At 41.7% G+C, this 26,120-nt stretch overlaps 1 protein-coding gene across 2 annotated transcripts in view; it reads right to left on the reverse strand.

Annotated features, from left to right (window-relative positions):
* The window catches only part of DGKB (diacylglycerol kinase beta), a 686,362-nt gene extending 669,079 nt beyond the window's left edge, over positions 1-17,283 (reverse strand). Inside the window, exon 1 of one of the 2 annotated variants that reach the window (XM_072650808.1) lies at positions 16,884-17,283. The gene's annotated coding sequence lies outside the window, so the exon portion shown is untranslated. The remainder of the gene's footprint in view (positions 1-16,883) is intronic. The other variant, XM_072650809.1, reaches the window with a different exon arrangement.
* Positions 17,284-26,120: the final 8,837 nt, after the last annotated feature.

A 26,120-nucleotide genomic window follows, 5' to 3' on the forward strand; every position in this document is an offset into this window, starting at 1 on the left:
GGTGCCAGGAGAACATATTTGACAAGATAATTTTTGCAGGGAGCACAGAAGGAGGAGGAGGAGAAGGTTCTTGTTCATGAATGCCAAAGCAGTTCTCTCTCATTTGGAGTTTCCTTATAAGCTCACTTATCCATTCTTTTATTAATATATCAGCTCTCCAGGACTCAAAAAGGAAATGAAGTTGAAGGGTTAAAGGGAAGTTAAGAGTGATGTTCTTCCATTTTTCATAATTGTGTCCTGCTACATAATGTTCTATGTTCTTCCTCAGAACCTTTACAAAGAATGTGCCCTGTGCCTGTATGGCACACCCTCCTCACCTCTGCCTCTTGGAATCCTTAGCTTCCTTCAGTGTACAACTCACAGTCACTACCTCCATGATAGCTTTCATGATGTTAACAACTATTGATTTTCTCCCCCTTGAAATTACTTGGAATCTATTTAAGAATAATCTTATATTTACTTGTCTGTAACCAAAGCACAGGTGGATGAGTCACTTTGCTTTCTTGTCGCTTATAAGCAGAGGCCTTGTTACTAGGAGAGCAGCTTAAAAATCTGCTAAATCTCGGCTTGTGATCAGACTCAAGATCTGAACTCTGGCTATTTGGGAAAGGGAGAGTGCTGCCCCCCCCCCTTCTGATTTCTGAAAGCTGCCTGGCCTTTGGGCAGGAGGATGGGACCCTGCTCCTTTATTACTCACAATATTCAGACTTATTTTTCCTAAAAATAACATTTTATTCCCTCAGTTGAATGTTAGCTCATTTAGTATCAGAACTATTGTATTTTTATCATTGTGCACCAAACCCAGGGCCTAGAATATAGTAAAGGGACAGGCAGAAGACAAAGACTCATGGTTTCATCAGTGTAGGGAAATCCTGAATGAGCAAAATTCTTTTCCAGATGCAGGTTGGCAGCTTCTTTCTAACATAAAGTCTTATAGAGGAAACCAAGTGTCCTAAGAATTTAAGTGACTAACCTAAATGACTTGTCAGAATCACACCAGCAATATGTGTCAGAAACGAGGCTGGAATCCATTCTTTCTAAGCTCTGTTGCTCTATCCACTCCATATCTAGTCTGACACGTGGCACAAAGTGAGCACTTGGTAGACGTTGATTGAATTGGATTGAATTCTACCAACACTCAGGTGAGATGGAGCTTGTGGTGGTAATTAAATGATTACAAGTGAAAATACATGCAGTAGTCCTAGCTATCATGTTTCGGAAAAATTTACCCAAGTCAGCTGTGAATCAACTGATGTGGAGCGCTAGAATGTCTGTCCCCAATGGCCTCTCTTAATATTCTCCCTAGGAAGGATACAGGCAGGCTCCTTGTTGCTTTCTGCTGTCACCAAAGAACCCGAAAGGAGGATTTTATTGTAAACAATCCAAGAAGTACTTTCTTGAATGCTGGGATTTATCTTAGCAGAACAAGTCACTGAATAAACTCCCAAACTTGCCATTTGCACTGAGAGTTCTGCTCACAGGTTAGGAGTCCACTCATGGCCCTTGTCTTCTCTTTCTTCCCCCCTCCCTAGTTGGAGGATTCAAAAGGAATTGGATGACTCATGTATTTTTTTCCTTATGTGAGGATTTCTGTCTGGTTTTTTTTTTTTTCAATCAGGATATTTAGGTATCAAAGCAGTGGGTGCTTTGAACATAGGAAAATCATTTTTAAAGTAAATTACTGGTAATTATTTCCTTCTGGTTTCAAGAATGTTATAGGAATAAATATAGAAAATGACCATTAACATTTTTATTACAGTTCTCTTACTTATCTTGTTCAATTAGCCACTGCCAAGAAGTGAATCTAAAAGCAGAGATGAAAATAAGAAGACAAAAATTCCATATAAGGTGTGTGTGCTTCAACACAGCATATTCTCCATGGTCCCGTTAAAGAGGACCTGAAAACAGGCAGAAATAATACTCGAGAAGGAAATTTGGCTGGGCTAATTATTCTAGCTGTAGAGCAGTTATATAATGCAATGGATAAAGCACTGGCCTCCAAAAGCCCTGAATTCAAATCCTGCTTCAGGCACTTACTAGCTATGTGAATGTGGGCAAGTCACTTATCTTCTGTTTGTTTCATCTGTGAAATGAGAACATCCCCTACATACAGAGTTGTGAGAATGAAACAAGTGCTTTGGAAACCACAACGTGCTATGTAACAGTTAGTTCTTATTACTGAATGATCTAACAGAGAGTTACAGAGGCATAGCGAGGCCTCAGACTTCCATCCTCCACATTCATCCATCCATCCATTCTCCACAACTATGGAGTCACAACTGGGGACATAATCCACAGTTTAAGAAGCATTGAAGGGGTTTTGAGTGGAAAAAACTTTAATAAGCCTTGTGTCTGATTCAGCCCGCACCTAAACCACAATCTCCTTCAAAATCCTACCAAGAGTAGCATCCAGGCTTATGTTTTCCCTTCTGTGTGTGCCTTTTCATTTTAGCCTCATGTGGTATCATCCTTCTCAAAAAGCCAAAAATCTGAGTTGGAGGAGACAGACAGTGGAAGCCATCTACTGCAAGCTACTTTTGCAAAGAGTGTTCTCTCTACATTCCCAACAAATCACCCACTTCCTCATGGGGATTTCCAAGGAGAGTAACTGCGGTGCCAACACAGATTATCAGTTTTCTGCTCCTCAGCTATAGACCTTTTAAATCTTCACCATACAAAAGTTTGAAGGTAAATGAGAGAGAAAGATGAAATTCAAATCATTTTTAGAGGTTGTGGGGACTTGGAAGATCATTTATGGCTTTCATTTATTTGATTTCCTTGAGCCCATTACTTTAGATAATTAGTAGTTGGCTACCAAGTGAATATATCTTGAATCACTGACTCATGGAAGAATTAATGGATGGTCTAGAGTCTGATTAGCCTAACTTATGGAAATAAGCTGGACCTAGTTCTTTCTGTCCTGGTTCTGTTCCCAAACAAGGAAGGGTTTTCAAATGACATGTGAAATCAAGTCTGCATTTTAAATCTGCTGGGGAAGGGGGAGAACAAGTTGCTCATTAATGACCCAAAGCACCCAGGTCTTGTCATCTCTTAACAAATGCTATTTGTCCAAAAGATCACTGGACCTGAATTGTTACTCTTCGCACATCTCAGCCTTCACTACCAAACTAATAAGGATAAATGTTTGTAGAGAAATTCATATTTTCATAGTACTTTACTTCTATTACTTGATTTTGGGGCTCAGCCTTGTGATACAGAGGATTACAGGTATTATCGTAACTAAGTATAACATGAAAAAACAGTCTTAGAAGACTAAATAATTTTCCTGTGGTGACTCAGCTAACAAATTTTCAGAACCATGGCTAAAACCCAAGTTGAGCCATGGACTTAACCAGACAATATCATCCATTCAATGTTCGTTCTTCAGTGCTGTGACTCCAGAGCCTGCTGTGGTCCCTCATTGAACCCTGAATTGATTGGAAGAATTAAGCCAGCTATATGTTCTCATACCAGTGGATACTAAGCCCATTTTCTTATTGTTAGCAAGGATTCACCACCTCAGGATGAGTCATTATCTCATGCTCAGATTCAATCTCTCTGACGGCTTTATTATAATTAGAAATTTGCAGAAGACTTGACATCATTGCAGCCATCATCATATCAACATATTTCCCCAGCATTTATGAAGCCAGCAGAGTCACAGACTCATGCAATGTTAAGGTTAGAAAGAGTCTTGACAGTCATCTTACTCACCACCTTGAATTTACTGTTCAAGGTGATTTTTTCAAGTCACACTGATCTTAAGACACAGAAAAGTGGCATGAAGTGACGTCTTTAGATTCCTAGCCCAGGAATCTTTCCAGTCCAGTGCACACATGAAAGGCTGAATTAATTCCACAGTTGATTGAATGTCAGATCTGGAGGCAGGACATTGAACTTCAAATCTCATACCCTACTCCCACCTTGGCATTCATTAGCTGTTTCACTGGGACAATCACTTAACCTCTCTCAAACTTGGTGTCCTCATCTTTAAAAGGGAATATACCAGAGTGGTTCCTGCAAGGATGAGCGAGAGAAAGAAACTCAAAAGAATCAAAATTGTACTAAGACTTTTGGGACATGCTGTATCTATGTGTATATATGTATGTGCGCATGTATACGTACTATATATGTGTGCATATTTTGCATATATAGAATATGAATGCATAGATATATATCCATGCACATACATATGTACATATGGCTTTTAAAATGTTAAAACTATATAAATCTATACTATGATTGTCTTGATCATATTTTCAGAGGCTCATTTTCCTCATGTGTAGGACACTCTTATAGGCTGGCCTTGTTATGAGAACTAAAGGTCTGGGATCAATCCCTGCTTCTGACACGTCAGTGTACTGAATCTCTCAGTAGTGTTGGGTAGTTCTCTAAGATCAGGCATTGGAGATGAATTGATTTGGATTAATGGAAAGCATTCTCACATTAGGAGATTCCTACAGTCAGTACATCTCAGGGTCTCCTAAAAAACAAAAGCAAAATCCACACTGAATGTGACAGTGATCCAAGCTACTTCCTGAGAAATAGGAGTGATCACCAACTTCCCACATGCCCCTTCGGCATTACCTGAGAAGACTACTGGCCTACAAACATGAAGTTCCATTTGCTGCAGCCAACCCTGTCCTCCTAATGTTTATGGCACACATGTCTCTGCCCAGCAGAATTCTCCAGGAGCTGAGAATGCTGACTCAGATAGAACCTTTCTACACTTGACATTTTTGCCACATCACCATCTATGGCTTCAACTTTGTTTAGCAGTAGCTAAATTTCAAGACGCCCACTCAGAGACATGATTTGAGATGTCCTGACCCTTCCCCATGTTAACAAATAACTATTTAGCACTGACAGATACTAAGGCGTCTGGGCAGTGTTATCTACTATACCAGAGTTAGCAAAAATCCTTGATATTTGGGCAAACCATGTTTGCCTCACTGCTTAAACCTACTTGCCCATTCTCCCTACAATCACTGATAATTATCCCAATTATCACATTTCCATCTCTCCTTCTAAAATCCCTTTTTTGTTTATCCCATTTTAACCTAACCTCTTCTCAATCTGAAGCAGTTACCTATCTATGTCACCTAACAGAGTTCCTCCTTCAGTCCAATGGGAGTAAACATGTGGACTCCCAGTTTGAGATAAGTCACAATTGACTCACCATCACTCAGGATGCTGTTAGAGCTCTTTTGGAGGATTAAAGACATTCTTCCCTGAACAAACGCTACTCCCTCCCCTCCATCTTCCCTGCTCCTTAGTAGGACACAGTATAATTCAACTGAGAAAAATAGGCATCTGTTATGCACTAGGCACTATGGATATGACAAAAAAATGCAGTCCCTAAACTTAAAACTTACCTTCTCCGGGGGGAGAGAGGAGGGTACATCAAACACACAGAGACAGGTAAAATCAAAATATAAACAATGCGATCTCAAGAAGGAGAAATTCCTTAGAACTGAAGAGATACAGAAAGGTCTCATGCAGGAGGTAAGGACTGAGTCTTGTGTGAGAGGAAGTTAGTTATTTTAAAATGACAATAAGACGGCTGATGTTCCAGTACGGAGCATGCCATCTCTTACCACAGAATCAGGAGGAGCAAGGGCTCCTCAAAGGTTGGCTTTGAATACTGGTTTGGGACCAACATCTGGCCTTCAAGAATCTAGTAAAATCTGGAGAGCTTTGTTACCTGCCTTGCTTCAAGGTGACTCATTGATTCACTGATTCATCCAGCAAGCATGCATTGTGTGTGTTATATGCCAGATTCTAAACTAAACATTGGGGAGGCAAACAAAAAATGGAACCAAGTTCTGCTCTCCAGGCTCACTGTGTTCCTCTAGCCAACAGCACAGTTTTCAGGCCACTCATTTTCCTCCAGCTCCTCTTCATCCCTATGCTTTCCAACTCATTCAGGTCCTCCCTTTCTGAATTCCATGTCAGGTAGCAATTATGGATGATTCTGCCTTCACAAATCTCTCAGTTCTGTCTGATCCCTTCTCTCTATGCAAAATTAACTTTGTTCTAGCTCAGGTCCTCTTCACCTCTGTCAGTGATTAAAATAACAGCCTCCCACTTGGTCTTTTTGCCTCAAGCCTCGGTCTCCCTTAATGGCTCATCTATGCCACTGCCCAATTGAAATGCCTAATACATGGATCTGATCATTTTCCTACCCTGCTTGATTATGTTCAATGGCTTTGCACTGTCTGCAAGATAAAATACAAACTCCCGAGCCCAGCATTTCAATTGCTGCACTGTCTGGCTCCCACTTCCATTTTCAGACTAGGTCATGTTTCTTGACTTCACACATGATTCAAGCCAACATAACTGTCCTATACTCAGTTCCCCATGCATGGTGGTCCATCATGCAGCTCTCTGCTTAGGGACAAGTGGTCCCTTGGGGAAGGAATTCCCTCCCTCCTGCTGCTCACCTAGTTTCCTTTGAAGGCACAGTTCAGTGCCACCTTCAAACTGAGACTTTCTAGATCCCCTCCCACTGACCCAGCCCTCTCAGATGGAAACTAGGTTGCATTTGCTTCTCTGTGTTTGTTTCATTTCCCCCAATTAAAATGTAAGATCCATGAGGTCAGTCGCTTGAATTTTTTTCCTGTATATGACTAGCATAGCACTTGCCAGATAGTAAAACTTTAACGCATGTTCTTTAAATTGAATCCTCCAAGTGTGGAACACTGAAGGTAATACTCCAGATGTTGTCCCAGTGTGGTTCCCTCAGGTCAGGATAAACTAACTGTTCTTTGTCAATTTCTAAATAATTAGATTGAATCCAGGAAAAAAAAAAAAGATGAACATTCTGTAAATGGGAGTTTGTTATTATCTCATTGCTTGTCTGCTTGATGGAGAATGCCATGGGCTCTCATTGGCCACATCTGGGCATCCAGTTGCTCATCTTTACCAGTGCTGATGCTTCCAATCCAGTTTCATTGCATGTCAGACTGCAACACTAGCCCTCAGTATCCTCTCCGAGATGGGAGGGACTAAATGTCTTGCTCGTTTTCCTCCAACTATACAAATGGCTTAGACAAAAGCCAAAGCCTTCAAACACTGGGGAAGCACTCACAGCCTAAGCACTGGCCCAGACAGTTGCTAAGTTTCCTTTGTGAACTAACATCTGTTCATCTATGTGGCAGTGTGGGTATGTTAGCACAGATCCTTCACCACACTGGGAGATAACAAAAATAAACAAACAAACAAATAAACAACACTCCTGCCTTTCTCACAAGAAGTCAGCAGCAACAGCTGTGTTTGGGAAGTTTTTATTTAATGGGTGTTTGGTCATAGCTTTGAGTTCCTTGGTATTATTGTTTGTACATCATCAATCTCAAAGATGTGAGCCTAGATCATTGTCTCATCTTTAAAAAAGAACATGTACATTTAAATGAAATCCAAATCTTAAAACCTCATAGTTGGAAGGGATCTCTTGGGTCATCTTGCCCAACCTCTTCTGAGAGGAAACACAGTAGCTCCAGGAGCAGTCCCTTGCTCTTTGGGATAGCTTGCTATGTTAGGATGACATGATTCTTATCAAGTCAACATTTGCCTCTTGGCAACTTCTCCCATCTCTTCCTCAGGGAATTTGTCCGTAGGAGCTGAGCTGAGGCAGTCTAATGTGTCTTTACTAGAAGAGAGACTTTCCAAAGTATGATGAGTAGTACAAGGCACTAAGCCTTAACTCGGCCAAATGTTCCAGTTCCTTCAGCTATTCATAATATGGTGTGGTTTTTCAAGATGCCTCAACATTCCTGTCAACTGCTTTAATGAGACACCGGGATAGACCACAGAACTTGAGATAATGACTAATCAGTGAAAAAGTCAAATCAGACATCACTAACCTTAATCAGGGTTCCATATTTATGCAAATGCGAAGGGAGAGCTTTTTTTTGGCACTCCTCTGAAAGGAAGCCCAGGACCAGAAGTGAAAAGGACAGTGGCATCTAATTCAAGTCATAGATGAACAGGATATCCCCCTCTAGCATCCTCAAGCAGTGGTCATGCAATTTCTCCTTTAAAAGTCACCAATAACAGTGAATGTTCATCTCAATGGGCAGGCAGGTGTGGTGTCTCTAATTGTTAGTACTTTTCCCTCTGAGTTCCAACTTTAATCTTGCCCTCTGCTGCTTCTGTCCAATATTTTAAGATCTGGTCTCTCAGGTCAAGAAGAAGAAAAAAATCGAATCTGTCATTCCCCTGAATCCTTCAGGTATCTGATCAGAAACATCATCCCTCCTCCACTGATTTCCAATAGTCCACTGGTCTTTAGACCAGTAACTTTCATTGACCAGGTAGGCTCATACATCATGAACCAGAAGGCACTTTTGAGGCAGGTCATCTAATGATGAGGAAACTGTGTTAGAGTTAAAATGAATTGCCAGGCATATCATTGTGACATATCAGGATGAACAAAGCATTTTAGCTAATTGACTCTAGGGGACCAACAAAGTCCAGCTGGAGGTGTCACTAGGAATTTGGCTTCATTACTTTTCACTATTTTCTTTTAAAAACATTCTATTTCTTTCTTCTCCAAAGAAAAAGCTAGCACTGACTGTTGGTTTTCATGTTGACATCAAGACCCTGTCTACCATTACTTGATCTATCTTTCCTGTCCCCCTGTCAGGGGCAGATACCCTTGTGCATCCAAAGAGATTATAGGGGATAATTGCACAAGAACCCCAGTTGCTCCTCCCCTCCACTTTGCCTCATTCATCATCAGTGGTCCTACCTCCCATCTTACTTCATCTATACAGCAGCCCTTTAATCTATGAAGTCACTTGTCCAGAGTGTGGTTGGATAAAATTCTACTCCACCTCATTCTCAGTGGGTACTGGCAGGTTAGATTTTATTCTCCCTTCAGGTTCTGCTTTGCTTATGATGGATATTTTTTGTGACTATTTTTTTTTTCTTTCAGGCATTTCTGTGGCTGTTGCATGAATTCCTCTTCAGGTAGGATCTGCCACATGCCCACATATGGCTCTGGTCAGAGCACCTCTTCCTGTTATCTCCCCAGCTCTGGTGAACTTCTTACCCCTTACATCTGAGATTGCTGCTGTCCTGCTGGTTCTCTCCTTGCTGCTCTATATTTTACTATCTTAGGGCTGGCCTGGGGACCCCAAAAAGGAAGGACCACTGAAGAGTTCAGGTAGCACTGATGACTGCTTCCTAAATGTGTGACCTCCCCCTTTCCCCATCATCCTCCATCTTAACTATCTGATTCTACCAGCAACAGTAGGAATGGCTGAATGGCCAAAAGAGAGAAACAGATTTTCCAAACCACCCCCACTCATAAAATAAAAAAATCCTTGACTGTGAACACCTTGTCTCATCAATTTGAATTGTTCAGTTTTCAATTAATTTTTCACTTCTCTTTCCAAGCCTCAGATACATAGAGAAAACAGAACACAGAGTGCTTGAGGGAAGAAAGAAGGAAAAGGGTGAGGAAGGAGATCCCACAGCCAGGATGACAGATTTACAGGCAGAAGGGACCTTAGAAGTCATCTAGTACAATGTCCTCATTTGCACATAAGGAAACTGAGTCTAGACAGATAAAAGGATCACTGAGCCAGAGCTGGGCATCTTTAGATGGGAGATTCTTAACCCTTTTTGCAGAACAGATGGATCAAGCATATGAAACCCTTCTTAGAATAAATGATATGCATAAATCCAATGTATTAGTGTAGGTGTAATTGAAATATATAAAATAATAGTTATATAAGAAATCAGTAATATTGAAATATGCCATATATTTAAATCTATGTTGAAATAAAAGTTCATGAACCCCAAATTAAGAAATTCTCTGGTACAACTTCTTAATTTTACAAATAAGGAAAGTGAGGCACCGAGAGGTTTAAATGAGTTTTCTAAGGGAACACAGCTGTACTCCAACCTAAATCCTCTAACCATGGATCTGGGCAGCTTGGTATAGGTGGTTAATTGATTGGTCTAAGGTTTTTAACCTGGGATTTTGACACTGGCACCAAGTGAGTGAATTCCTCTGAGTTGGCAACATCATCTCTAGGGGATGGAGTTGGAAAAGTTTGCACAATAGGGATGTTATGAAAACAGTGCCTTAATGAAAGGACCTAAGGGGATGAGCCACTTCACTAGGATAGTGTCAGCAAACTGATGAATCCTTGGACTAAAGGAGCTCATAAAGGCCCCATAGTAGAGGGGTTGTATGCTATAGGAGTGGTGTGCACACCCACAAAACTATTGTGAGCCATATCTTCTTAATTCAGCTGCAATCCTCTGCACAGTGAGGAATATTCTAAATCACAAGTACTGTCACTCTCCTACTCAAGAAGATTCCATAGCTCCCTCTCACTACTAAAATAAGAATACAAATTGCTCTCTTTGGTATTTAATATTTTTCACAGACTCCTACATTTCTAGACTAGGGATTCTTGCAAATTAAACTCAGTCAGCTCAGCACAGTGAGCAGAAGATGGACTGTGCTCAGAGGAACTGGATTCAAATCCTGTCTCTGTCACTTTTAACAAACATGACCTTAGAGGGCAGGTGGTGGAACCAATGCAGTTATTCACTGGTTTGTTACAGGGAGCTGGAAAGGACCCAAGGGACTCGGGGTCCAGTTTAATTTCCTTCCTTTCCAGGAATGTGGCCTAGGCCAAGATGACAGAGTAGAAAGAGGGACCTGCTAGAGCTCTCCCTGAAACCTCTCAAAAAAAAAAAACCCTGTAAAAATTACTCTAAACAAATTCTAGAGCAGCAGAAGGCCCCAAATGACAGACTGAAGTAAATTTCCAGCCCAAGACCATCTGGAGGGTCAACAGAAAGGGTCGATTGCATGTGACTGGGAGTTCAGCATGGACCCAGCATGGACAGAGTTGGAGCAAGCCTAAGGGGAGTGAATCGCTGGCAGCTGCAGTAGTGTCCAGCCTTCTCAACACACAAACTTTAAGGCAGCTTCAGAGGTTAGTGGGAAGGGTCCCTCACCTAGTTGAGAAGCCAACATGGTCTGGTTCAAGCCTCAGAGCTGTGGCAGTTACAGCCACTGCTGAAGCAGAGGCCACTTCTGGAGCCCCTCCACATAACAAAGAACTCAAAAGTCAAGTAATTGGCTGGGAAAAATGAGCAAACAGCAGGAAAGAAAACAGATTGTAGATTCTTACTTTCTCGGTGAAGAGGTATTATCTTACATCACTGGTGAGAAAAAAGAGCAAAACATCCAACCAGAAGAAGACAACCAAGCCAAAGTTCCTGCATCCAAAGCCTCTAAGAAAAAATATGAATGGGTCTCAGGCCATGGAAGACTCAAAAAGGATCTTGAAATTCAAATAAGATATGTAGAGGAAAAAGTGGGAAAAGACATGAGAGTGATTCAAGAAAATCATGAAAAACAAACCAACAGCTTGCTAAAGGAAACAAAAAAAAAATGCTGAAGGAAATAACCCCTTTAAAATTAGATTAACCCAAATGGAAAAGAGGTCCCAAAAGCTAATGAGGAGAAGAATACTTTAAAAAGCAGAATGGGCCAAATGGAAAAATAGGTCCAAAAACTCACAGAAGAAGATAATTTCTAAAACGTTAGAATGAAGCACATGGAAGTTAATGACTTTAGGAGAAATCAAGAAATTATAAAGCAAAAGCAAAAGAATGAAAAAATAGAAGACCATGTAAAATATCTCACTGGAAAAACAACTGACTTGTAAAATGGATCCAGGAGAGGTAATTTAAAAATTATTGGACTACTTGAAAGCCATGATAAAAAAAAAAACAACCTAGACATTATCTTTGAAGAAATTATCAAGGGAAACTGCCTTGATATTCTAGAACTAAAGGATAAAATAGAAATGGAGAGAATTCATTGATCACCTCCTGAAAGAGATCTCAAAAGGAAAACTCCTAGGAATATTGTAGCCAAATTCTAGAGTTCTCAAGTTAAGGAAAAAATATTACAAGCAGTCAGAAAGAAACAATTCAAGTACTGTGTAAAAATGGTAAGGATTACACAGGATTTAGCACCTTCTACACTTAGGGATCAGAGGGCTTGGGATATGATATTCTAGAGGGCAAATGAGATAGGGATTAAAACCAAGAATTACCTACACAGCAAAAATGAATATAAAATTTCAAGGGAAAAAATGGAACTTCAATGAAATAGAGGACTTCCAAACATTCTTGTTGAAAATACCAGAGCAGAATAGAAAATTTTTTTTTCAAATGCAAGAATCAGGAGAAGAATGAAAAGGTAAACAGGAAAGAGAAACCATAAGGGACTTATTAAAGCTGAGCTATTTATATTCCTACATATAAAGATGATATTTATAACTCATAAGACTTTTCTCAGTATTTGGATAATTGGAAGGAATATATGTATGTCTGTGTGTGTTTATATGTGTGTATGAGAGAGAGAGAGAGAGAAGGAGAGAGAGGCAGAGGATACAGGGTAAGCTAAATATGAAGGAATGATATCTAAGAAAAATTTAAGGTTTGAGAGGACTGTATTCAGAGAAAGAGAAAGGAGAGGTAGAATGTAGTAAATTATCTCACATGAGAAAGGCAAGAAAGAGCTTTTACAATGGAGGGGAAGAAAGGGAAGATGAGAGGGAATACATGAACCTTCCTTTCATCAATTTGACTTCAGGAAGGAATAACACACACACTCATTTGGATATGGAAGTTTATCTTACCCTACAGGAAAGTAGGGGGGAAGGGGATAAGAGAGGGGGGATAACATAAAGGAAAAGCAGATTGGGGGAAGGAGTAATCATAAGCAAACACTTTGGTAGAGGAACAGGTCAAAGGAGACAACTGAATAAATGGGGGGGTGGGACAGGATAGATGGAAATATAGTCTTTCACGACATCACTGTTATGGAAGTGTTTTGAATAACTACACATGTATAACCTATATCGAATTGCTTGCCTTCTCAATGCTGGTGGATGGGGAGGAGGGAAGGGAGAGAATGTGGAACTCAAAGCTTTAAAAATGAATGTTAAAAATTGTTTTCACTGGTAACTAGGAAATAAGATATCTAGGCAATGGGGTATAGAAATCTATCTTGCCCTGCAGGGAAATAGAACAGAAGGGAATAAGGCAGGGAATGGTGATGATAGAAGTGAGCACAGATTGGAGGAAAGGGTAATCAGAATACATGCTGTCCTAGGGTGGGGGGGAAGGGGTAGATGGGGAGAGAATTTGAAATTCAAAATTGTGTGGAAGTTAATGTTGAAAACTGAAAATAAATATGTATATTTTTAAAAGTGTGACCTTATACAAGTCACTTAACTTTTTTGGGCCTGTCCATTTTAGCCAAAATGGTCTCCCTTTTCTACAAATGGCACCTACATGCTCCCATACTTCTGGCATTACACAGACTATCCTCTGTTTCTGGGAGCTTGTCCTCTTCTCATCTTTGCCTCTTAGAAGGTCTCATTTCGTCCAGAACCCAACTTCAGTGCCATTTCCTTTATGAGGAGGGATCTAGAATCTTCTCAGGATGCTGCGTATCTTTATTTGTATAGAGATATGGATTTGTAAATATATATGGATCCATGGTTTTTTTATATAATGTAGGGGCAAGAACTGTTATATTTTATTTTATTCTGTCTGTTTTCTTAGTACCTTGAAAACATCAGGCACTCAGTAAAAGCTTGTGGAATGACTAAATGGATGAGATGACATGTCAGTGACACGTGATAATAAGAATACACATTGAACTTACGACTGAGATTGCTTTCATATAATTTCCTTACACGAGCAGACTTAGTAATGAGGGATGCCAAACAGATTTCATACATGGTTACTGTTCTTCCTTCCTAATCCCACTAAAACATACAAACTCTACTGTGGGATACAGGAGAGTCACTTACCCTGACACAGCCCAAGCAAATCCTTCCCAATGATAGGAAAGTGAAAAGCCCTGCTAGGTCATACAGCCCAGCTAGGGGGAATATTGGAAAGATCAGAGTTCCAGAGTGAGAAGATGATTCTAAAGCACAGCTATGCTAACTCCTACCTATGTGACTTTGGGCAAGTTATTTTATCTCTCTGGGCTTCAGTTTCCTCCACTGTAAGATGAAATAGTAAAGCTCAGTGATGAGAAGATTTCTCTCTGCTTTAAATTTATGATCCTCAGACAATCATTGTTTTGCTTCAAAAACAGGTTTCACAGTTTTTTGCTTCCTAAAGGATACCTATGGTTGGTTGAACAGGTTACCCAATGAGACAGGTTAAGGAGGCATGGGTATTTTGATCCTACCCCCCACCAAGTGACTCACTTTCAAACACTTTGTAGCTTATCCCCATCTGTCTCTGTCTCTGTCTCTGTGTCTGTCTGTGTCTGTGTCTGTGTCTCTCTGTCTCTCTGTCTCTCTGTCTCTGTCTCTGTCTCTCTCTCTCTCTCTCTCTCTCTCTCTCTCTCTCTCTCTCTCTCTCTCTCTCTCTCTCTCTGTCTCTCTCCAGATTCCATTTTTCTCTCTGCAGTGGGCCACCCCATCTCTGTGCAGTAGCCCCTGTCAGAGTATCAAAGGGATATTTTCACTGCTCTACCCACCTGCTGCTGCCCTCTGTTCTTCCCCCCAGCTATTTCTCTTGTCCCTTTATTTCTTTCTAAAATGCTTCAGCTACCATTCGGTGTCACACCAGAATTACTGTCAAGCTCGGGCTATTTTCCCCAGAGCTGCACAAACCAGTTTCTCTATGCTTAGAGTCTCTTTAGCTTTAAAACAAACTAGAGAATGAAGAACGTGGAGCAAAACACTGTTGCCCACACAATACTAAAACTTTGCAGTTGGATTTTCTGCCTAGGAAGCCAAAGTTTATCAAATGATCCATAGCAGGGATCTGTGCACCTCTGGACAGCTACTACACATTTCAGGTTTTAAGACAGTAAGAGAAATCAAAGCTGAACTTTTCTTAGGGATGAAGAAAAACACAGAATTAGGCAAAATTAAAACACATGCTTAATTGTTTTCTAAATTCCCTGTTTGTTTCTCTCCACTTCTCAAACAAAAGGACACAAGAGAAGAGAAAGTTCACAGGTGAAGGTGTTCAGGAAATTTTAAGCCAAAGTATGTAGTACAGAGGAAGAGGGATGCATTTTCTTTGGTAATGCATGATTTCAAAAATTCCCTGCCTTGTCTAAAAGTCATTTCCTATACTTCAGAACTCCTTTACCCTTCAGAGTTTCTTTTCAAACAATTGTGCCAAAAACATCAAGTACTACCTCAAAATTCCACCCCTTCCATAATTAAAGTGCCCGGTTATTCTTTCACAGCTTTTCTGTGGGAGTAAACGAGCAGATTAATTCTCCCAACTTTCACCTGCACCATGTGATGAACATTTCTCTAACCTGTTCGTGTTAGTTTCAGGCAATCTGTGTCTTCCCTGCTTTTCAGGGATTTTCTTTTCTTCCTCCTTGCCTCAAAGTGGGGAGGAATATTGTACTGTGAAAACTGATCAGTAAGAAATAGGACTTGGGGAGAGAACCTGAAAAGACTTACTTCTCCGTCCCCATTTAGAAAATTAACTACATTTTGCTGGCATTCCCTTCCTAGGATTTAGTAATTTGTTATTACGATGATGATGATTTAACCCAAGGTACCTCTCATACCCTGTTTCTGCCCTGCTCTCCCCTCCCAGACATGGAGTTACCAGTTTCCAGCATGAGCTATCAGGGAATAGAAGGTGGGCTTGTTTGAGTTTCAGTTTTAAGACCACAATTTCTATCAGCATTGTGAAAGCACCTCAAGTCCACAAGTTGCCAAAGACCTGAGTGCAAAGCTCTGCTTTATGAGCCTTAGCTCAGTGTCAGGAATAAGAGATGAGGCTTTAGCAATGGACTAAAGAAACTCTCCAAATCTTATCTCAAAAAGGATGGAACGTCTCCTTGGCCACCTGGTCAGGGTAGCACACAACTGGGCATCTCTTACTTGGAGGAGATGGACCAATGAATGAAAGTGGGACTTAGTCCCCGAATGAGGAGAAAGACTGGAAAGGGCCTTGGTCTCGCTGGTTTGTGGACACTGCCAGTGATGCCAACTACTCTGAGATTGTTTTTGGAGAAGACAGCTTGGTTACTGGGTTGTCAGCTTCCTGGGAACTTTTAGATGCCCTCAAACTCAGCAGGGTCAGCGCCAATGGGCGCTGCCTCTGGACCCTTCCTTCCGTAGCACCCGAGTGACCACGAATGGGAAGGGCGAGCAGCCCCCGGGCCGAAGGTGGTGACTCCATCTCGGGGAACTGAGAACTAAAGTCTTTGCCCCAAATACCCACTCTCTTCCAACTTTCTCCAAAGCCCCTCCTCTCCCAGCCCCAGGGTTAACCCGAGATCGGCTTCTTGTTGAGCCCAGGTCACTGCAGTGTGATGCAAACTCGGGCACAGACCAGGGCATTCCTGGAATTGGAGCGAGCCTGTTCCCTGAGAGGACCCCAGGGACCCAGAGGCCAGAAGGACACTGGCCGAGCCCAACCCGCTAAGGCTCCCAGTACCAGGCGGCTGAACACAACTCCCCCCGCCCCAACCCCCGCCTTACACCCACACATCCCAGATGCCGGGGCTCGGGGAAGTTGGAGGCTAAGGGAGGCTTCTGTACCCGCGCCCACCCCCCGCCCAGCTCCAAGAGCCCCAGAAAGGCTGGGAGCAGCTGGGAGTGTACTTTGAGCCACCAGCGCCCGCCTGCTGCCTTCCTGTTCCCAGCCCCACCAGCCTCTCACTCCCCACTGGTCAGAGCCCGGAGCTGAAGCAGACGGACTGGCGGCTAGGTGGCTTCTCTGCTGCCCGCCCCCCCTTCCCCAGCCGCGGCCATCGCAGGCTCCCCCATCCCCAGCGAGGCAGAAGGAGAAGCCCAGGAGGTGGGTGGGTAGGTGGGGGGAGACGAGAGACGCGGCTGTACCTGATGTCCCCGACTCGGACGCTTCTCACGCCTGGCAGCGCGGAGATGGAGAGGCAGAGAGATGCGCTGATGCTGGAGGTGCGCCTGTGTGCGCTGGGTGTGTGTGCGTGTGGTGTGTGTGTGTGTGTGTGCGCGCCTGCCTGCGTGTGTGAGCCTGTGCACCCGCTGCGGGGGGGCAGGGAGGGCTGCTGCCAATGATCCTGCCCAGCTCTGGCGGCCTCGGCGGCTGCCGCTGCCTCTGCCTCTGCCTCTGCCTGGAGCGCCGGGGAAGAGGAGGCCGGCAGGAATGGGGATGGATGACACGGCCCACTCAGCTATGGATTGTCCTTTGCTGAGCTGCTGCCCAGCTCAGGGAAAGGCTCCACTCTGCCCAGGCGACCCCACGCAGCAGCCTAAAGTTTCCAGTCTCTTCCCATATAAGAGTAGCTTTTCTCCAGCCTCTAGTCAGGTGCTTTTCTCCTCCCCTTCCCTCCCTCCTTCCTTCCTGTCCTTCTTATTGGGCTAGCTTTGGCCAGCTCAGCTCCCAGCTGCCGCACCTGCAGTATCCAGGCAGGTGCCTAGGCCATTGGGTCGTCTATTTAGCACTAAGAGCATCAGGAGAGGCTGCTTTCTCCAAACCTTTCCCTTTTACAGATGGACAAACCGGGGCAAGAAAGGGTAGAAAGGGTGGAGTAACGTTTTCAAGCTTTCAGAAGGTCTCTCTTCCTTCAGTGGGAAAGGCTGGATTTGAACCTGGGTCTTCCTGACTCCAAAACTTCCACTATCTTCGTCGAAGGGGGGTGGGGTGGGGTGGGGAAGGGAAGGGAAGGCAAGAGAAACTGATCCAGGCCACAGGAAGGAATAAACACCCATTGCTAAGTTGTCTCCCTTCCCCTGGTCCCAGTTTTTCCCTCTAAAATGAGGACATGGTCTAGGCAGCCTCTGAAACCCCTTTCTTTCTTTTTCTCTTTTTATATAAATTTATTTATTTTCAGTTTTCAACATTCACTTTCACATTTTCTCCTCATCTTCCCCCTCCCCCCACCCCAGAGTATCTTGTACTCTGACTATCCTTTCCCCCAATCTGCTCTCCCCTCTTTCACCACCAACACCCATCCCCTCCCCTTCTATTTCCCTGTAGATTAAGACAGATTTCTGTACCGCATTGCCTGTATATCTTATTTCCTAACTGCATGTAAAAACATACTCTAACATTCATTTTCAAACTCTGAGTTCCACATTCTCTCCTTCCCCACCCACCCTCATTGAGAAGGCAAGCAATTCAATATAGGGTATATATGTGTGGTTGTGCAAAACACCTCCATAACAGTGATGTTGTGAAAGACTAACTATATTTACCTCTAATCCTATCCTGCCCTCCATTTATTTTATTCTCTCCTTTGACCTATCTCTCTACCAAAGATGATCCCTTCCCTAAATCTGCAGTCCCTTCTATTATCCTCCCTCTCTTATCCCCTTCCCTCTTGCTTTCCTTTAGGGTAAGATAAACTTCCATACCCAATTCAGTGTATGTTATTCTCTCCTGAAGCCAAATCGATGAAAGGAAGGTTCACTTATCCCTTCTCATCTTCCCCTTCTTCTCCTCCATTGTAAAAGCTTTTTCTTGCCTCTTTTATGTGAGATGATTTATTACGTTCTGCCTCTCCCTTTCTCTTTCTCCTAGTACATTCATCTCAACCATTAATTTTCTTCTTTAGATATCATCCCTACATATTCAGCTCACCTTGTGCTCCCCCTCCCCATACACATATACACACATATGTATATATATTTCCCTCCAACTATTCTAACACTGAGAAAGATCTCATGCGTTGCAAATACCATCTTTCCATGTAGGAATGTAAACAGTTCAACCTTAATAAGTCTCTCAAGGTTCCTCATTCCTGTTTACCTTTTCATGCTTCTCCAGATTCTTGTATTTGAAAGTCAAATTTTCTATTCAGCTCTGTTATTTTCAACAAGAATTCTTGGAAGTCCTCTATTTCACTAACATTCCATTTTCTCCCCTGAAGTATTATATTCAGTTTTGCAGAGTAGGTGATTCTTGGTTTTAATCCTAGCTCCTTTGACCTCTGTAGTATCATATCCCAAGTTCTCTAATCCATTAGTGTAGAACATGCTACATCTTGTGTTATCCTGATTGTGTTTCCACAGTACTTGAATTATTTCTTTCTAGCTGCTTGTAATATTTTCTCCTTGATCTGGGAACTCTAGAATTTAGCTACAGTATTTCTAGGAGTTTTCCTTTTGGAATCTGTTTCAGAAGGTGATCAGTGGATGCTTTCCATCTCTATTTTACCCTTTAGTTCTAGAATATCAGTGGAGTTTTCTTGATAATTTCTTGAAAGATGATGTGTAGGCTCTTTTTTGGTCATGGCTTTCAGGTAGTCCAATAATTTTTAAATTATCTCTCCTGGATCAATTTTCCAGGTTGGTTGTTTGTCTAAACAGATACTTCACATTGTCTTCTATTTTTTTCCTTCTTTTGGTACCATTTTGTGATTTCTTGATTTCTCATTAAGTCATTAGCTTCCATCTGCTCCATTCTAATTTTTAAGGAATTCTTTTCTTCAGTGAACTTTTGGGCCTCTTTTTCCATTTGGCCCTTTCTGATTTCTAAGGCATTCTTCTCCTTATTGAGTTTTTGGACACTTTTTCCATTGGGTGGTTCTAATTTTAAGGGTGTTATTTCCTTCAGCATTTTTTTGTTTGTTTGTTTCCTTTAGCTAGCTGTTGACTTGTTTTTCATGACTTTCTTGCATCACTCTCATTTCTCTTTCCACTTTTTCTTCTACTTCTCTTACATGATTTCCAAATCTTTTCTGAGTTCTTCCAAAGCCTGAGACCAATTCATATTTTTCTTAGAGGCTTTGGATTCAAGAGCTTTGGCTTGGTTGTCTTCTCCTGTCTGTATATTTTCCTCTTCCTTCTTACCAATAACATAAGAGAATACCCCTTCATTGACTTTTGAGATTTATTAAGTCGAGACCTCCAGGGGCCCTGGGTGGGGCTGGGGCCAGGACATGCTCTGCTCTCAGCCAAGTAAGAGACCCTTCCCCCTGAACTTCTTTTTGAAGCTGTCTTTAGCATCTGTTGGTTGAGAAGTCTGGAATCCACACAACTGCCAGTAATTCAATCCTGTAAGGCCAACTCCTCCTCTGTTCATCCAAGCTGGCATGGCCCACTCCAATCTGTGCTCTGCTCCTAACCTTGGGCAAATGCCCTTTCCTGTTGGCCTTCCAGATTGCCTTGGTCTGGAAATCTGCTTCAGTCTGTCATTTTGTGACTTCTACTGGTCTAAAATTCATTTAGAGTGATTTTTTTACAGGTTTTTTGAGGGTCTTTTTTGGGGAGCAGAGCTGTAGCAGGTCGTGCTTCTACTCTGCCATCTTGGGTCTGCCACCCATGAAAGCCCTTTTGATCTTGAGACCAATGTCCCTTCAATGAATTGTTAGTATCACCAGAGCAAGGCCCCCAGCATCATTGAGTTTATCCTGAAAGGAACCCAAGAGGTCATCTGGTCCAGGGCTTCTTAAACTTCTTCCAGGCCTGATCCATTTTTGTCTTTTTGCAGCTTTTGTTTGTGTGCATGGCCTGATGGCATGCACGGTGCAAAGTGATCAATCTTTGTGTTAACAAATGATCTCTGATTCTAATTCAATCACCTCATTTTGTAGATAAGGAAAGTGAGGTCCCTAAACATTAAGTATTGCCTCACTATTTCACCAATTCCACTGAAAGTCAGGCAGAATGTTTAGTAGGAATCATTGTGATGCACTTGCCCTGGGTACATGCAATAGATGTTTAGTTTAGCGCACAGGTGCTCTCTGATGTCACTAAGAGAAGCACAGCTGCTTCCATGAGAAAACAGAATCATAGATTTAGAGCTGGAAGATGTTGAGAAGCTATGGAGTCTAACCCCTTCCTCTCATCTTACAGATAAGGAAAATGAGTCATTTAAGTAACTTAACTGGGATCCTGTAGCTAAGGAAATGTTGGAGCGTGCTATGTGAAACCAGGTCCACGTGACTCATAGCCAGTGGCCTCTCTGGGCTAGTGTCCTGCTCCAGGCTATCAGTAGACCCACCCTCTTCATCTGTTTATCATCTCTCCCCTTACAATACTCCAAGTGAATACTGATATATGCACTACAATTAATAGGGCAAAGCTGAGTATTTAAATGTATGTCTATTGACTCACCATATTCCCACAATTCTCTGAGGTCCACATCATAGAAAAGATAGTGGTGAACCACAATATTTCCAGAGAAGGACAGCTCAGATGGTGACAGAAGTAGAATCACCATGCCATCTGAGGATCCCTTGAAGAATCTAAGAAGAAAAGAAGATGTGAGGGACCTTGTCACCTGCCTTCTATTATCTAAAAGACTGGCATGGGGAGAAGGCATTAGGACTTTCATTTAACTTGGCTCCAGAGCACAAAACTAGGAATACTGGGTGGGAGTCACAAAAAGATAGATAAATAAAAGCTCAATGTAATGAGGAAATAGAGGGGAGAAAGCCAGCACATTGTTTACATCTTGAAAGAGCAGATGTGCTTCCTTCAGAGGTGGCAGGTCACCCCTCAAAGAATTTATTTTTGAAGCCAACACCAAGGGTCCACTTGAGGGATGTCCCCTGCCTTTTCCAGGCTCTTTCAGGGCACACTCATTTAGTTACAGTTTTGGGCTAGTCAATCTTTGAGATTCTTTCTAAGAGATTCTGGGATTGCATAATATTGATTATCTCTATCCTGATGAGCATTTCCCTTCCTCAGGGCCACAGAGAAGGAAAGTGACTCTGTCTACCAAGATTGGAAAATATTGCCAAGGCAATCCTAGGATTCCTTGTTTAGAATTGTTTTCCATTTAAATCTTGCCACTTTGACAGCACTGCTACTCTTGTTCCTCCAAATGACTAGCCTAGTTCTCCCTCCTTGCAGTTAGTTTCATATTCTTGACTGATCTCCTTCAGCTGCTTAAACAAAACACATGGTCACCCCAGGAATACCTCCTTACACAAAATAATGTAAGAGATTATCATGTCCATTATGCAAATTATTCAAGAGTAAGTCTGCTCTGCATTTTCTCTAAGCTAAATTAAGCTGATTCTTTTCCATCTTGTTTGGGATCCACACCATTAATCTTCCTTGATTCCCTTGGGATAACATTCTATGGTGACCACATCTTGTTTCAGGTATGAAATTAGGGTTTGAGTGGACCAGCTAAAAGGCAGACAGAGCACAGAGTGACTCTAGGAATATACATGTCCGCAGAGATTCAGTCACATACTCCTTGAAATGTCTTTGATAACTAAGCCCTGCTTGCCACTAAACAAAACCAAATCAACATGGATTAATTGTGTGGTATTTATTCACTTACTCAAAATGAAGTAAATCTCGTCAGAATCCAAAACAAAGTTTAACATGAATAAGAACATGGTGTACAGCATCATAAAAAAAAATTTGGTTCCAAGAATCTAAAGCAAGATCCCTTCAGCTGATGCCTCCTAGCATCATGTGTTTGTATGCTGGTGAACCCTATTTCTTTGCTCTTATGGGAAAGTGGAGAAACAAGTGACTTGAATTACACATATGTACATTCTGCTTTAAACTGGCAGCTTCATTCCCAGGTGTATGTGTGATGTAATTCTGATCATATTTTCTTGCCTAAGAGATTCAAGAGATAGTTTAGAGTCTAGACCTCTACCATTCATTCATTAATTCCTTTTGATGCTCATCCTTACCCTTTCTTCAACATTCCAAGCATATGTCATATCATCTGTGGGGCATTTCTATTGGTGATGCAGATCTCAACCCCACATGACTTAGCAAATGGTCTTCCTTGATTCTTCTGCTTCCCTTTCCCAAAAAAGCTTATCCTTTACCAACCTGGGGAAGAGTGTCCCTGCTCTTAGTTCAGCTAATCCTCTAATGCTTACATTTTTCATGACCAAGTCTAGGCTACACTCCTTTCTAGCTTGGTAGGCCACACCCATCTTATCTACTTCTTCCTACATCTTTAAGAAGCCCAGATCTCCTCTGGACCACTAGGATCCCCTGCCCCAGACTCAAGAAAACTTTTCAAGGTGGCAGGTGCTTGGTGCCATGACCCTTTGCTAACCATAGCTCTTAAGCCTCCATTAAGGAATATATTTGTTAATAATCCAGAAATAGACACATAGTTTAAGCACAGGTAGTTAAGGAAATATCTGAGGAATAAAAGTAATGGCAAGCTATTCCCTTTGAACCCCTGGGGCTGACTCCCACACATGCAAAGAGAGACTTTCAGTTGGTCAGACAGCCGAGTAACGATAGGGCTCATCGTACTCATGTCTTAGCATCTTTCTCTTTCCCTAAGTCTCAGCTTAAATACTCCTATCTTCAGGGGCACTTTCCTGGTCCTGCCAACTGCCAGTGCCTATTTTGCATTTATCCCACATGTATTATTATATTTGTAGCATCTTTCCCTTCATAAAGTAAGCTCCTGAATTTCAAGAACTTGTTTTCTTTTTCATTTTTTAATGCACAGCTCATTTTAAAGTTTGTTTTTCAACATCAACATTTTTTTTTTACATTTAGACAATGAACCAAACAATAAATCAAATCCCAATTTATAACGTGCCAGTTTTCAAGCTGAATAATTTAACAATTATCTCTTAAACCAATTCATGCTATCTCCCTCATACCACCGATGATAACCCCCATAAACAAAAACTTTTTTGGTAAGGTGCTCAATATTTTAAGAGTATTAAGGGATCCTGGAACCAAAAAGTTTGAGAGTTGCACCCTTACTGTTATCCAAAAGGCAAGTTTCTCTTAATAAGTCCATGAGGGGATGGAAGAGAAAGGAGGAAAAGAAGCTGGCTGTGTGTGTATGTGAGAAACTGGGAGGAGAGTAAAAGGTGTGACCCATTAGCAGGAAAGTGTTTGGGAAATAGCCCCCTGGGACAATTTAATTTTCATAGATTTTTATGTAGCAATAATAACAGTAAGTAGCATTTACATATGGCTTTAAGCTTTGCAAAGCATTTTTTTCTTTTTTCCTTCTTTTCTTCCTTTCCTCCTTCCCTTCCTCCCTCTCTCTCTTTTCTTTCTTTCTTCCTCCAAACTAACTAGCTCAGTGCCTGATATACAGTAAATACTTAAAAAACTGTTGATTGAATGCACATCTATGCTACGTTAAGTCACAAGAAGGATTTAGCAGAAGACCCGTCTCATAATCTTCATTAAAAGTCCAAACATTCTTACTGGTGCAAGGGGCAAATTTCCCTACTTTGTATTATGGAGGTTGCAATTTATGTTCTCCTGGCAAAAGGAAAGCTTTAGTGCAGAGAGAACTGTTTATGTGTGTGTGTGTGTGTGTGTGTGTGTGTGTGTGTGTGTGTGTGTGTGATGAGATCACTATCAGATGTAAAATATCAGGGAAAAGTGTCAATTTCACAGTTTTGCTTAGGGAGGGATGTGCCACAAGCTTACTTATGGGATGCTCCTCTAGGACTGCCCTTGAGAACTCTGGTTCCTCATTCCTTGAGTTTCTGGGGCTTGGAGCTTTTCTCTGGGCTTCTCAGCTTTCTGCTTAGTGACATCCCCTACTCTATACCAGAGAAGAATGAAAATCCATTCAAAATTCAAGATCAAAGTCCATTCAAATTTTTGTTGTAATATGTTCCCTCAGTCTATCAATTTAGAAAAAAAATCTTTTTTATGTATGAACAATTATTCCCTGAGAAATTCATCAAATCATAAAGAATATAGATGGAACCAAGGAATTATGGGATTTTAAAGCTGTCAGGGTCCTTGATTGCCAACTTAGTCTAACTTTGTTTTATATATGAAGGACACTGAGTTCCAAGGAAGTTGATACTTGCCAGGAGTCATATTGTTTGGTAGTGATCAAGCAAAACTTAGCCAATATTTATCACTACCAAAGCCAAATGATCTCTCCCTGGAGAGAAATATGAAACATAAACATACAACCTGATGCAGTGGCAAGGGTACTTACTGGAATGAGAACACCCTCAATCAACTTCCAAGTCTACTGCTTTCTACCTGTATGACTTTAATGGTGTCAATAAAACTCCCTGACCCTTGGTTCCTCACCTGCCAAATTTGGAGTGTGTGTGTGTGTGTGTGTGTGTGTGTGTGTGTGTGTGTGTGTGTGTGTGTGTGTGTGTGAGTGTGTGTGTGTGAGTGTGTGTGTGTGTGTGTGTGTGAGTGTGTGGAGAGGAGGGGGAGAGAGTTTCTGAGATTGCTTCCAGCTCTCAATCCATGATCTCATTGTGTTTTTAATATAGTTTTATGACAGCATTTCTAGATAAGACCAAGAGCTTATGAGACATTTACCAAATATACCAAATAGCTACAGGTTTACAGACTTTTACGGAACACAGCATTCTCCCAATGAATGGCTATTTCCTGTTGGAAAGCACCCTTTCCAATTCTTGGGCATTCTGTTGGCAGAGCATACCTTGCACAGAGAACAGTCTGCTCCAGAAGCCCATTAAACGCTGGAAAATTTGTAGCTGCTGTTTAATCCAATTACAGGGTCCTCCCCTTCCTCCTTTTTAAGACTATTACCCTGAAAGTATAAACAAAAGATGACACAGGATCGAATAGCCTCTGCCTCTAATCCTGTAGGTGGGGCTCCTCCAATGGCATTATTTGGTTTGGCTTCATGTGGATGAATATCAGGTTAATTCTCAAAGGCAAGGTCGATGAGGGAGAGGAGGAATGGTTAAGTCCAGTGCTGGAACCTGGCAAAGGTTACAATTCCATACTTAATGAGTTTCATATGCCCATACAAATAGGTGATTAAAAACACATTATCTTTCCAAATGAACTCATTCTGAATTATTCCTTAGGTTGGAATTTTTATGATGTTTAGAATGTTTAGAATGTAACTAACTTGTAAATACACACACCCGTAATTACTTAAATAAACAATGAAAAAGGTCTCTAAGCCCAAAGTGAACTGGACCCAGTTGAAATCATCACCAGCAAGTATTTAGGAAATTGGAGGATTCCTACACAAGGGAAGCAGTTCTTTAGATGGACATCCTGCCCCTGCTTTCTCAAGTCTGGCTTTTTTTTTTTTTAAGAATAGCCAAGTTAGGAGAGGGGTAAAAGTAGGAAGGCTAGAATTCCACCTCCTTACTATTTTGTTGTGTATTGGATAGGAGAATGGCAATTCTTTGGTCACAGGGGCCATTTTATTCATCTTTCTATATCTAGAACCTA

Source organism: Notamacropus eugenii, chromosome 3 (assembly GCF_028372415.1).
Source record: "Notamacropus eugenii isolate mMacEug1 chromosome 3, mMacEug1.pri_v2, whole genome shotgun sequence".
NCBI lineage: Eukaryota > Metazoa > Chordata > Mammalia > Diprotodontia > Macropodidae > Notamacropus > Notamacropus eugenii.